This window comes from Oryctolagus cuniculus, chromosome 2 (assembly GCF_051225735.1).
Source record: "Oryctolagus cuniculus isolate XC-2025 breed Fujian yellow rabbit chromosome 2, ASM5122573v1, whole genome shotgun sequence".
NCBI lineage: Eukaryota > Metazoa > Chordata > Mammalia > Lagomorpha > Leporidae > Oryctolagus > Oryctolagus cuniculus.
This window is the reverse complement of record NC_142868.1, coordinates 158,769,379-158,782,554: the sequence shown is the minus strand read 5'-3', so window position 1 is coordinate 158,782,554 and position 13,176 is coordinate 158,769,379.

Here is a 13,176-nt window from a genome sequence, read left to right as displayed (position 1 = left end):
GTTAAGAAAGTAGAGCAAGGTCACACAGAAAGTAAGTGGTGAATGCAAGATTGAAGCCCAGGTGCTGTGGCCCTGGAATCCAGGCAGTGAACACGCATCATTCTTTGTCCTGTGAACTCAGCATGGCCACTCCGCTGTCCTGGAATTGAGGCACACTGCATCACCAGTTGAGGGTGTTGCATCACTCTCTCATGCTCACTCAGCTTTGCGAAGAAGCCTAGATCTTTCTAATCCCACAGGCTGCATTCGTTTCTCTTTCAGTCTGTAGCAGCAGGAATTAAAGTGCGTTGCCTCTTCAAACGTGATATGTTACATTTGTGATCTTGGAAGAGGGGGCTTGTCAGTGTGCTGAGTGCCCTCCTGTGGGAGACCCCAGAAAGCTCACTGAGCCCTGTGCCTTGTGGGGATCCAGCAAAAAGACGGCTGTCTGAGAACTGGGAAGCAGGCTCTCATGGATGCCCCATCTGTAGGTGCTTTGACCTTGGATTTTCCAGCCTTCAGGACAGTACGAAGTGAATTTTCATTGTTTACAAGCCACCCAGGTTTGGCAATTTATTACATTAGCCAGTACAGAGCAAGACACATGTATTCCCCCTTGGTTCCTTCTGTTACACACACAGACTCCCTGAGGGAGCAACGGAGTGTCCTTGCCGCCCACGCTGAGTGTGTCCCAGCTTGCTCATAAGAGCAGGCATGAGCACAGGTGGGCAGTAAAGGGGCCCAGCGGGATCCCGGGGACTCCCTGAGGTCACCTGAGCCCCGGGAATGCTCTGCTATGACCCACTTTCCTAGCATTTATTACCAGAGCCACACCAATGTGATAAAAAAGAAAACCCAGAGACAGACTCTACAAAGGAGCACACTGAGAGAAAACCCAGGCTAAAAATAAACTCTGTTTATAGTACACACACCCTCCCTCCTAGTGCTGAATCTCAGGCACGGAGGCAGAATTTAATCATTTCATCCGCCGATGCGAGGGCCTCTGTGGTTTAATATGCACACATCACAGATTTCAAATGTTGCTGCTGCAGTTCAGTCTTCAACACCAACCTAGCTGTCTCTTTGACTTGAAATGTGTTCTAAAATGTATAATGAAGGTCTATTGAAACCAATAAAGCGTCTCCGGAAAATACTGGTTTAAGTCACACAGCCAATTCTCTTTTTCATAAATCCAATTTGTATTATTTGGTTGAAGGGACTGTGCTCTGAGCCCTGACATAAGCGAGAGCTGACTGTCCAGACTTTTGTGGAAAAAAATCAGAGCATTGATCTCATGTGTTAGCTTTGTCAGGCCTCGCCTGCCTCTGTGTCTCTGCACACCTTTCTCCCCAAGGTTGAAAGTTGCCTGACCAGCAGGGTTGGCCCTTCTCTAACCTCTGCATCCAAGGAACTCGCTTTCCTCTGGGTGAGAGGAGTGGCACAGGCATGCAGGGGGCCTGGCCTCAGAATGTGCTCCACTCCCCACCCATCAGTCCATGTTTGCTTCTGAGACGCCAGCCTCACATTACACCTCGGCCTCCGACCGAGCGCCAGCTCTTTCTGCTCAAGTCCCTGCCTGATTCTTCTGAGAATGGAGACCCTCAAGTGCGTAGGCTAATCCTCCTCATCTCTAAATCCAGGGGCTCTCAACCTCTGCACTGTTACTACTCTGGTTTCCTAACAAGTGGAGTGCTTGAAAGATAGAAACTCATTATCAAAACAAAGACAAGCCATGTTAAAGTGTAGTCTAATGGTTGAAATGCATATATTCCACATTGGAGTACCTGGACTTGATCCTTGGCTCTGTCTCCTGACTCCAGCTTCCTGCCAGTGCAGACCCTGGAAAAAAACAGGTGATAGCTCAAGTGATTGAATTCCTACGACTGAATTCCTACCACGCATGCAAGAGACCTGGATTGCATTCCCAGTTTCAGCCCCTGCCCAACCCTAGCCATTGTGTGCATTTGGGGACTGAGCCACTGGATGAGACATCTCTCTGCTACCCTTTCTTCCTCTGTGTATTTTTCTCTATCTTTTTGCCTCTCAAAAAAAATATTTTTTTTAACTTCAGAACTAAATATCCAGAGGCATTAGGGTTAACTGGTGATGATGGGAAGCTGACAGTTTTGTGTATTAATTTCTCCTTAGTCTTCCTGCTTTTGCAGGAAAAGTCCTCCTCTTCATCAATTCCTTTCAAACTGCATGTAAACCTGCATTGTCCGGAACGCTGTGATAATTAAAACTCCCATACAGCCTAGGGTGTGATTATCAAAGCCTTGAAGAAAGTCATGTTTTTGTTGGATCTCCATGAGGTTACTGTGAGAAATCTAACAGGATTAATTCGGAGACATAGACTAAAAGTCTACTGTGTGCCAAGTGCTGGGGATAGCAGATGATTAAAGGACAGTTTCTACTCTCCAGGACTTCGTGGCCCAGAAGGAAATGCAGATAAATAAATGATCACAGGACAATGTGCAACTAGTAGTACACAGGGCTCTGGGAGCACAGACAAAGGAGTGATTTTTTCATTCATTCACGCATTTATTGAGCACTAAGTACAGGCTAGACAGGCATAGTGTGATGGTGAGAAGGAACATGAAAAATAAATGAAAAGATCAAAGGTAAGAAAGGCATATAGTCTGGCTTTTCCCCCCTTGTGAAATTGTTACTTTTCTCAGGAAGAAATAGTAAGAGAAATCTTTTGATCTCTGTGCTCTATCATATAAGTATTTTTTAAAATTCTACCTTTTCTAACTGCTACCTTTGATTCTGAATTCATATGTGTGCTCGATTAACCCAGACAAAACCAAAGAAATGTTTGACAATTTCCCAAGCATTTATGGCTATTATAAACATTCACTGTCCTGCTCAAATTAATGTAGAAGGGGCTCTAGTTAATACAGTTACTATGTATGCTTGATATAATTTGATGACCAGCTTTCAGTTAAAGAATATAATACAATGAATCTTAAAATTAGTTTGTTCTCTTGTTGCCAAATTAAAATATCCCTTAGTAGCTTGCAGAGTCTTAGAATCTTCACCGTACATCTCAATAATTTTACAATAGAAATGCGGACTTAACAATGAGCTGCATATTTTTAGAAAAGAATTGTTTCCTAGGTAAAGTCTTTTCATAGCAAGCTGTTCCTCTTAAAAACTAGCTTTTAATGCAGTCTCACAGTAGTTCTATAAAGTTGAAACGTTAGATTGGTCAGTAGAACACAAAAAGATTTTGTGACTTCCTGGGGTTATGTAGAATAACTTCACTGGCCAAACCAGGCTATATCTCAGGTTCCCTGATTAGGTCTTTGAGTCTAACTGGATAATTTCTACTTTGCTTACTTACAGTATGTCTCATATTTGATAGATTTTTCCAATAAATATCCAACCCTTAATAGTCTAGTTCCATTTTTACTTATTAGCAAACTTCACAGTTTGAAATAATTAATCATTCTTGATTACCTATTAGGTGTTCACCTAGGATGGGCATCTGCAAAACAAAATTGGTTTCTCCTAGGATCTTAGAATGTAAATAATGATATATATGATCATCTTTATATAACACTGGAATGACTATAAAGATTAGCATTAAAACCTATTAATTGTAGAAATCAATGAAAGTACTGTTGGTCAGAATTGACTACAAAGTTATAACATTGACTGTAGGACCAAAGATGGAATAACAAGAGAAAAAAAATAGCACAAAAATATACTCACTTACCTACAGTGATCTCATACACAATAAAGACATCAATATAATTCAGGAAGAAAAGGACAGCCTTTTCAACAAATGTGCTTATTTACATGGGAAATAAATATAAATTGACCTCTGTGTCGTGCCATACACAAAAGCAATTTTGGGTGAACCATGGAACTAATTGTGAAAGGCAAAGCAATAACATCTAGAAGATGATCTAGAAGAATAACTTCATATCCTTGGGAAAGTGACAATTTTTAAATTAGAACTCAAAAATATTAACTGAAAAACAGATCACTAAAATTGTTTTAGCAAAATTAGAAATTTCATCGAACAAATGACTATTATGTAATTGAAAACATAGTCTCAGGTGATAAATATTCTAAAACACTACATCTGACAAATATTTTCAAAAATAACTAAAAAGAAAAATAGCTGAACACAAATGGATGAAATATTGAAGGCAACATACATGGCCAAAATACATAAGAAAACATGCACAATATCATTAGCCATTAAGAAAATGATAACTAGAACCCCATATCCAGCAGAGTGCTAATACCAAGAGCTGGAAGGATGTAGAGAAACTGAAATGCTCACAATGGATGGTGGGAGTGTACAGTGGTACCCTATTTTGGAAAACTCTGATGGCATAATCATGCATTTATGCATGCAGTTAGGCAACTTTGTCACTGGGTAAACACCATCGAGTACACTTAGACACACTTAAATGACTACAGCATCAATAGGCAATACAACTTTATGGGACTACTGTTAAAAATGCAGTCTGTCATCGATGGAAGTGTGATGCAGCTAATGGTGGAACAGTGTGTGGTATTAACATACAAAAGCTAGCTCACGGTAGCTTTGCTTACAGTAGCTCTAGACTGTAAACAACGTAAATGTCTGTCAATGATAGAATGACTAAGTATATTCACAAGATGGAATAATCTGTAGTAATTAAACAGGTGAATTCCTGCTATAGTGAACATGGATTAACCTCATAGAGTATTAAGAAAAAGAAGCCTAGCATAATTGTTGATTGCATTTCTATAAAGTTTAAAAACAAGCATTATTAATGTTGATACTGTTCAATGACTGGTTATAGTTGGATAAGTGTTTTCATAGGGAGGAGTCAAGAATATGTTCCAGAAAATGAGCTTGTTGGAAATATTCTGCACCTAGTCCTTTGTGGTGATTATAAGCACATATACACATATAAAATTTGTCAGGTTTTATACTTAGGAATTATGCAGCTTACTGTAAGTTTTATTTATATTATGTGGTGCAGAGAATAACAACTCTGCAGAGATGTCCATGCTCCAACCTTTGGGATTTTTGAGAATGTCATCTAACTGGCAAAGGGGGATTTTTAATGATGCAATTAAAGTCAAAGGCATTGGGAAGGGGAGAGGATCCTGGGATATTCAGGTGGGTTCACTCTAATCACAGGGGGCTTTAGAGTTGCAGAGGCTGGAAGAAGAGTGGTCACAGAGATGAGGCAAGAGGAAGACTCCACTCCTACTGGTTTCCAAGGTGGAGGAGGGAGGGCATGAGGGAAGCTTAGAGGCTAAAAGAGGCAAAGATTCAGATTCTTTCCCTATAGCCCTACTGACACCTTTCTTCCAGCCAGTGAGATGCATTTCAGACCTCTGAGCGACAGAATTGGGACATGATATGTGAGGAGGCTACTTCAGAAACTACATGAGAAATGGAATTAATTTGATGGAATTATTTTGATGCAAACAAATTTTGAAGCCCATGCATTTTTTCATAATAAGTATTTTTCAGGAATGTTTTGAAGATTTCTTATATACATGGATTTCAAAATTTGCACCAAAATAAATTTGGCTTTTAATTCTACTTTCCATGAAATTTCTAAAGTGCCCTGATATTTGTGTTCGACACCAAGAGGTTGATGTAACTTGTTATGGAGCAAACTAAAAATCAATATACTCAAAATGGAGGGAGGGATTCCTCTTATTTTAAAAATTACTTATTTTTATTTTATTTGAAAGGTACAGAAAGATGGAGAGAGATTGACAAACAGATGGAGTGAGATCTGCCGTTGACTGATTCACTGGTCAAATGCAACAGCTTGGGTTGGGCCAGGCTAAAGCTGGGAGTCCAGAATTCAGTCAGGGTCTCCCATGTGGGTGGCAGGGACCCAAGCACTTGACCCATCATCTGCTGCCTCCCAGGGCATGCATTGAAAGGAAGCTGAATAGAAATCAAAGCAGGGGCTGGCATTGTAGTGGAATGAGTTAAGCTACTGCCTGCAATGGCTGCATCCCTTATGGCACTCGTTCAAGTCCCAGCTGCCCCACTGATGATCCAGCTCCATGCTAATCCTAATGCACCTGGGGAAGCAGTGGAAGATGGCCCAAATGCGTGTACCCCTGAACCCACGTGGGAGACACAGATGAAGCTCCTGGCTTTGGCCTAGCCCAGCTCTGGCTGTTGTAGCCATTTGGGAAGTGAACCAGCAGATGGAAGAGCGCTCTCTCTCTCTCCCTCCCTCTCTCTTTCAAATAAACTAAATCCTAAGAAGTTTTTGCCAGTACTCAAACCAAGCACTAAAATATGGAATGTGGGCTTGCCAAGCAATGATTTAATCCCTGTGCCAAATGCCTGCCTTTCCCCATCCCTCTTTCTGAATGGCCTTAAAAATGATACTCGCTTCTGCTATCCCACTTCCCCTATCCCTGGAGCACCTAGCAAACTACTCTTCATCTTCTCTTAGCTTAGTTCCTACCAGAGCAGGCGTTCTCTGCGGGTGTCTTTGTATCATCCACAGTACATATGCTAGGCACTTCCATATGCACATTTTATGTACCAGGTGCTTTATGTATGTTTGTTAAATTGATGTAAATGGAACCTTTTCTGTACATGAGAAGCAGAGAGCAGTCCAGACACAATTCCTTTCGTGTGTTCTCTTAGCCTGCTTAGCAAACTTCCCACTGCAGACACATTAACATTAGCGGTTCTGAATAATGAGGCTGAGGCTGTTTTAAACATCAGGCTGCCATCAGATGAAACACTTCCATCTCCTTCGAGATTACACAAAACACTGACGATTTCATGCTTTCTTTCCTGGTAATGTTGCCTTGTCCTTCATGTTAATGATTTGTTCCACCTGACCACTCACTTAGGATAATAGCAGGCCAAGAGGCGAGGCAGACAGACGGGGCCATACATGATCGCCAATACTCCATCGCGCTCCCTTGAATGGTGGGCCTGGTAAAACTGTCAACATCTTCACACAAAGGCCTGGTGCTTGAGCCCATGTATTAGGATTCAGTGACTGCAGTAGCAGTGATCAAATTATATAGCAAGTGGAGAGACAAGGCTATAAAGGGAGGCCGTAGTCAAAATGAACTGTTTTTCTTTGTCCAGTCGAACAACAAATATTTTTCAGCACCTACCATACGAGCAGCCCTGTGATAAGTACTGTTGGGGATTCCTATGGGCGAGAAGATAGATTGCTTTGACTTCAAAAGTATATAATACAGTTGGGGAAATAAAACATTTAAGAAAAGTAACACAGGAATGAGACCAGTTCGTGCTATAAAAATTCAGAAGAGGGCGAGAACATTTCACTAGGCAGGCGTTGGGGAGTTGGTAGGAATAAAGGCAGGAGCAGCACACAAGCATTAAACATGGAAAGCTGGGATGCCGTGTGGGCAGGCTGTGAACAGGACACTCCGGGAGCAATTCCCAGCCCCTTGTGTCAAGGGCACGGATTCTGAACCTCAGCACTGGTGCCATTCTAGCCTGTGTAATTCTTTGCTGTGTGAGGCTGTCGTGGGCATTGTAGGATGCTTAGCAGCATCTCTGGTCTCTACCAACTAGATGCCAGTTACTCCCCTCCCCTTTAGATTGTCCTCAAGCAAATGTTCCCTCCAGTTAAGAACTACTGTGTGGGAGTAGAGGTTCAGAGAAGGGAGACCTGGGCATTGCTTCACCTGTCAGTGAGTCTGGAGTTGTAGTCTACATGCAGAGGGGACACGGAATAACAGCAGGCTGAAAACTGTGGAGAGGTGATTTGTCTACCTACGGTAACCGGGAAACAGTGGAGGGAGGAATTCTGGGTAAAAGCAGAATGGGCAAAAAGCTACCATGATGGTGAGAGGAGGAGGCTGAGGGACTGCGGGCATTCTCCACGCCCTACAACATCAAAGGGCTTTTCTGTCTAGACCAGCACTTGAACCTCTCCTTTGGTTTTTCACCTGCATCCCAACTCTTCAGAGCCATCTCTCTCTTTAGGAATAGGAAGCAGCAGAATCCCTGCCCCGGCTCGTGGGCTTCCGTGGAGAGAACAGCCGCAAGCAGCAGCCACGCCAAACAAAAAAAAAAACCCTGCTAATTTCTGGTAGAAAAGTCTTAATTCTTCATATAAAAGCAAAAACTATTCTCATTTCAATGACAATCAATACCAAATGCCTGTGTCTCTCACCTTTACCTTTTTCCAACACATACATTGTGTAAATATGCCTGTTTCAAGTGGACAGACAAGCCTGATGCGGGAAGGAACAGCCTGAATGTTAGAGAATAACATCGTCCATTATTGTATTTGAGGAAGACACATATCTGCTTTGTAGCAATCGCTTTCATAGCCCATCAAACTCTCTTTATTGACTATAGAATGTAGACATGCTGTCAAGGGATTTAAATTAATTTCATGCAATCACTTTCTTGACCTATCATTTCTCCAAGAAGATTCATATCTGCAGCTGATCTGGAGACAATTGTGAGTCAAATATCAGACCTGTGGCTCTTACTGAAAATTCCCTCTCTATAGATTATTTTTTGACACTTAACAGCCTAATGCCAGAAAGAGATGAAATTCCATTTCACACCTGCCTCTTTAAATATGGGCTTTTAACTATCATAATTCCTAAGCCTGGGTTCACACCTATCACCTTACCCCAAACAGAACATGGGGATTAATGGCCCAACATTAAAAGCAGAAAAAAAAAGCAATTGCTGTGGGGGACACTTAAGTACAGTAATACCCAGCAGTAGGAAAGGGTTTGGTCATCAATGCAGTAATGTTGGAAAGTGATAGATCACTCTTTCATTTCCTGGCATTCTGAAACTATGGATATAATTTAAGTGTTTAACCCTGATAAACTGTGTTCATTTATTGTAGCATTAAAAGTCAATAGAAAGACCACTCCAGATGTCTCTTCTTTTCCACCCTCTACTACTTCTTAAGCTTCCTAATGATTGCGATTCCATGTTATTAGCCTTCATAAGAGCCACAACACTCAATACAAACCAGGTCCTCACTCAGTAAGCCTGCTCACATTGCCCAGGCACTGGGAACACCGTGAAGAAGGAAAAATGTTTCCTGTCATCATGGATTAGGAGGAAAGACACACCCAATCAATTAACAGCAAATACAGGTACCTTAAAACACAAATCAATAAACTGATGTCCAATTCTATACCAGTTAGAAAAGAAGCTGGCTCTCTTCCCTAGAATTGGGATTAGGAAGCAAAGGAGTTTTGGTTTACCCAACAAAATAATAACTCAGTAAAGCAGTTTGGGAATGAGAGGATTTGGCCTTAGTCATGTATTTGGTATAAGGGAATTGGAGAGGGGCTAAAGACCAAGAGAAGGATGCAGGAATAGAAAATAGACTACAGCATGAGAAGTGTCAGCGGTCACTGGAGGTTGCCAGAAATGGCTTTCTAATCAAGCCCCTTCATATCTATTTCATTGCTTTGAGTGGGTCATTACCTGCCCACTAATTACCACAGAGAGAGAAGTTCAGTATAAACCACAGGCAGTAAGGTAAGATGCATGTGGAAGTTGGATGGAGTGGACAGGGAATCTCCTAGCAGAATGGTGATGATAGAGACCTAAAAAGGAAAACTTAAACTACAGCCTCAACTAATGAGAAGCTAGCAGAGGACCTCAAGATGAAGTCATATTTGCAGTCCTAGAAGAGCTTACATAGATCTCATGGGAGCCAAGAGGGGCCATGAGAATCTTAGTCTCCAAAAAATGTGAGTCTATGTTGTGATTGTAGATTCTTGCCTGGGTGCATGGAGGTGCAGACAGAATCAGACTGCCGTTGTTGCAATCCCCTCTAGTTGAATAGACCTCATAAGACTTAAAGGGCCAGTACCTTTGGGTTTTTTCCCTTAATTTTTCCTTGTTGGAGGGTGGGTAGGAAAATTTTTTAATTAATTAAAAAAATTTTTAAGTGAGTCCAGGTGCTTAAATGCCTTAAGATTTTTAAGTACAGGGAAATTTAGAAATCTACCATTCATACCAAGGGACATAGACTCAAAAAAAGAATTGAAAAGATGTTAAGTATACACTTTAGGCTGATACTTGGCACAGAAACAAAACAGTCAACAACAGCAACTACTGATCACCAGCCAACCAATGTAACAAAATAAATAGATAAATACCAGTAAAGTTCAGGAGAAACAGAAAGATTTTCTTCGAAGATTAGTAAGGACAAGCGAAGAATGTCTGCTTTTGTCAGTTCTATTCAACATAGTTGGGGAAGTTCTAGATAGAGCAATGAGGCAGGAAAAAAAGTCATCCAAACTGAAATGGAAGAAAAATTGTCTCTATTTTCTGATAACATTATCTTATATATTGAAAACCCTAAAGATTCCACAGGAGAAAAAGTTAGATTCTGAAAAGCGGCTGCATACAAAATCAACACACAAAAATCAGTTGTGTTTTCTAGGATGGCAGTTTGGTGCTCAGTTAAAATGCTGCTTGGGATGTGCTCACCCAACAGCAGAGTACCTAGGTTTGAGTTCTGGCTCTGCTTCCAATTCCAGCTCCCTGCTAATGTGCACCCTGGGAGGCAACAGGTGGAGGTTCAAATAGTGGGGTCCCTGCCATCCATGAGGGAGATATGATCTGGGTTTCTAGCTTTAGCGTGGCTCAGGTCTAACTGTTGTGGGCCACTGGAGAGTAAACCAACTAATGGGAGCACTGTGTCTCTCATTCTCTTTCTCTGCTTTGTCAACAAATTTAAAGAATCCTAAAGATAAAAAGTCAATTTTGAAAATGAAAAAATCCAGTATTAATTTCTCAAATGGAAATTAATAAAATAACTTAATTTACAATAATATCAAAATGCTATTGGAATTAATAAATTCTTAGAAATTGGGGACATGAAAGTCTTACAAATGGAAAACTACATTGCTGTAAGAAATTAAAGACAACATATATAAGTGGAAAGACATCCATGTTCATGAACTGAAAGACAATATTGTTGAGAAGACAGCACTACCCAAAGCCGTTTATAGATTCAATGCAATTTCTGTCAAATTCCCAACAAAATTTTCCTGCACAACTAGAAAAATGTATCACAAAATTTATATGGAATTTTAAGGAAATTTGAAGAAACACAACAATCTTGAAAAAGAAGAACTAAGTCTGATTATGCAGATTTCCAGATCTCAACATTTACTAAAAATCTAAAATAATAAAACCAGTATGGTAGTGACTTAAAAACAGACATATAGCAAAGAATAGAGTCTGGAAATTAATCTTCATTAGATATGACAGGTGGTTTTTGTCAAGGGGGCCACAACTACTCAATGGGGAAACTAACTATAGTTTTCTCAACAAATGGTACTGGACAAACAGGACCTGCTAAAGGATAGGTTTTTACTTCACATCCTATACAAAGTCTCAAGTCAAAATGGACTAAAGACCTCAATGTAAGAGTTAAAAGTTCTTAGATGAAAACTTCTGAGAAGTGCCTTATAACAATGGATCTGGCAATCATTTCTTGAGTATGACACTGCACAGACAAGAAAAAATAGAAAAATTTAACTTCAGCAAAACGTAAAAGCTGCTTTACATAAAAAAAAAAATCAACAGAGTAAAAAAGCACCTCAGAGAACAGTAGAAAATATTTGCAAATCACATATCTGATGATGAATTAGTACCCAGAATATACTGAACTCCCCAGACAATGACACAATAAAATGATGCTCAATGTCACTAATATTTAGGAAAATGCAAACCAAAGTAAAACTAAGATACCACTTCATAGTCATTAGGATGGCTCTCATCGAGAAAACAGAAAATAACAAGTGTTGGTATGGATATTGGAAACTTGGAACTTTGTACATTACTCGTAGGAATATAAAATAATGCAGCTGCCATAGAAAATAATATTGTTGGTCCTCAACAATTAAATATAGAATTATCATTTGCTTTATTAAGTTCACTTTTCCATATATATGCAAAAAATTCAAATCAAGAGTTTAAACATGTTTTCATGCCCTTATTCATGGCAACATTATCATAATGGCTTAATGTAGAAGCAACCAAATACCTGCTGATGGATAAACAAAATCTGCTAAGCACAAGTGTGGGGAGCAGCTCGGACTAGACTGTTACTGGAATTAAGACTTATTCTATGCATCTGCTCTCCCACAATATGGCGCTGGGAGAGAAGTAAACAGCTTCCGCACAGCTGCCTCCAGTTCAACCAATTAACTGTAGGACTTGCTCCTGATTGGAGGAGAGCAGCGTACTCGGCGTGTGGGCAGCCGAGTTGGGATTGGCGGAGGAGGACTATAAAGGAGGAGAGAGACGGCATGCACCAGGAACATCTATGGGGAACATCTAGCTGAAGGAACACCCGTGCAGCCCCCGAGAGAGCCGGCCGGCGGTGTGCCGCTCCCCTGCGGAAGTGGGGAATGCGGCCAGGGGGAACTGCCCTTCCACGGAGGTGGAAGGGATAGTAGCCAACCCGGGAAGAACCAGCAGCAAACCCGGGGAGGGCCGAGCAGACAGAAAGAACAGCGCAGGGTCCTGTGTCGTTCCTCCACGAAGAGGGGGAGCGACACACAAGGGGTCTTCAAAATGTTAATGTAAAATACATATTATGAAAACACTATGAATGCATTTTACATTTTTGTATAAAAACTCATACTAAATTGCTATATTGTTATATATAACTAACATGTTATATTATGTCTGAACATGATCTGGTTTTGAGGAACTAAGGATAAGATGTCAGTTTGAAAAGATCCCCCTGAGGCCGGTGCTGCGGCGCAGTGGCTCAGCAGGTTAAAGCCCTGGCCTGAAGCGGTGGCATCCCATATGGATGCCGGTTCTAGTCCTGGTTGTTCCTCCTCTGATTCAGCTCTCTGATAGGGCCTGGGAAAGCAGCAGAGGATGGCCCAAGTCCTTGGACCCCTGTACCCACGTGGGAGACCTGGAAGAAGCTCTTTGCTCCTGGCTTCAGATCGGCGCAGCTCCAGCCACTGCTGCCAGTTGGGGAGTGAACCAGCGGATGGAAGGCCTCTCTCTCTGTCTCTACCTCTCTGTGACTCTGTCTTTCAAATAGATAAATAAATAAATCTTTAAAAAAAAGAAAAAAGATTGAGCATGTGCAGAACTGTACAATTGGACTTACCCCTAATGGTAGAGTTAGAAATGTGCCAGGGGATTCCAATTCAATCCCATCAAGGTGGCATGTACCAATGCCATCTCACTAGTCCAAG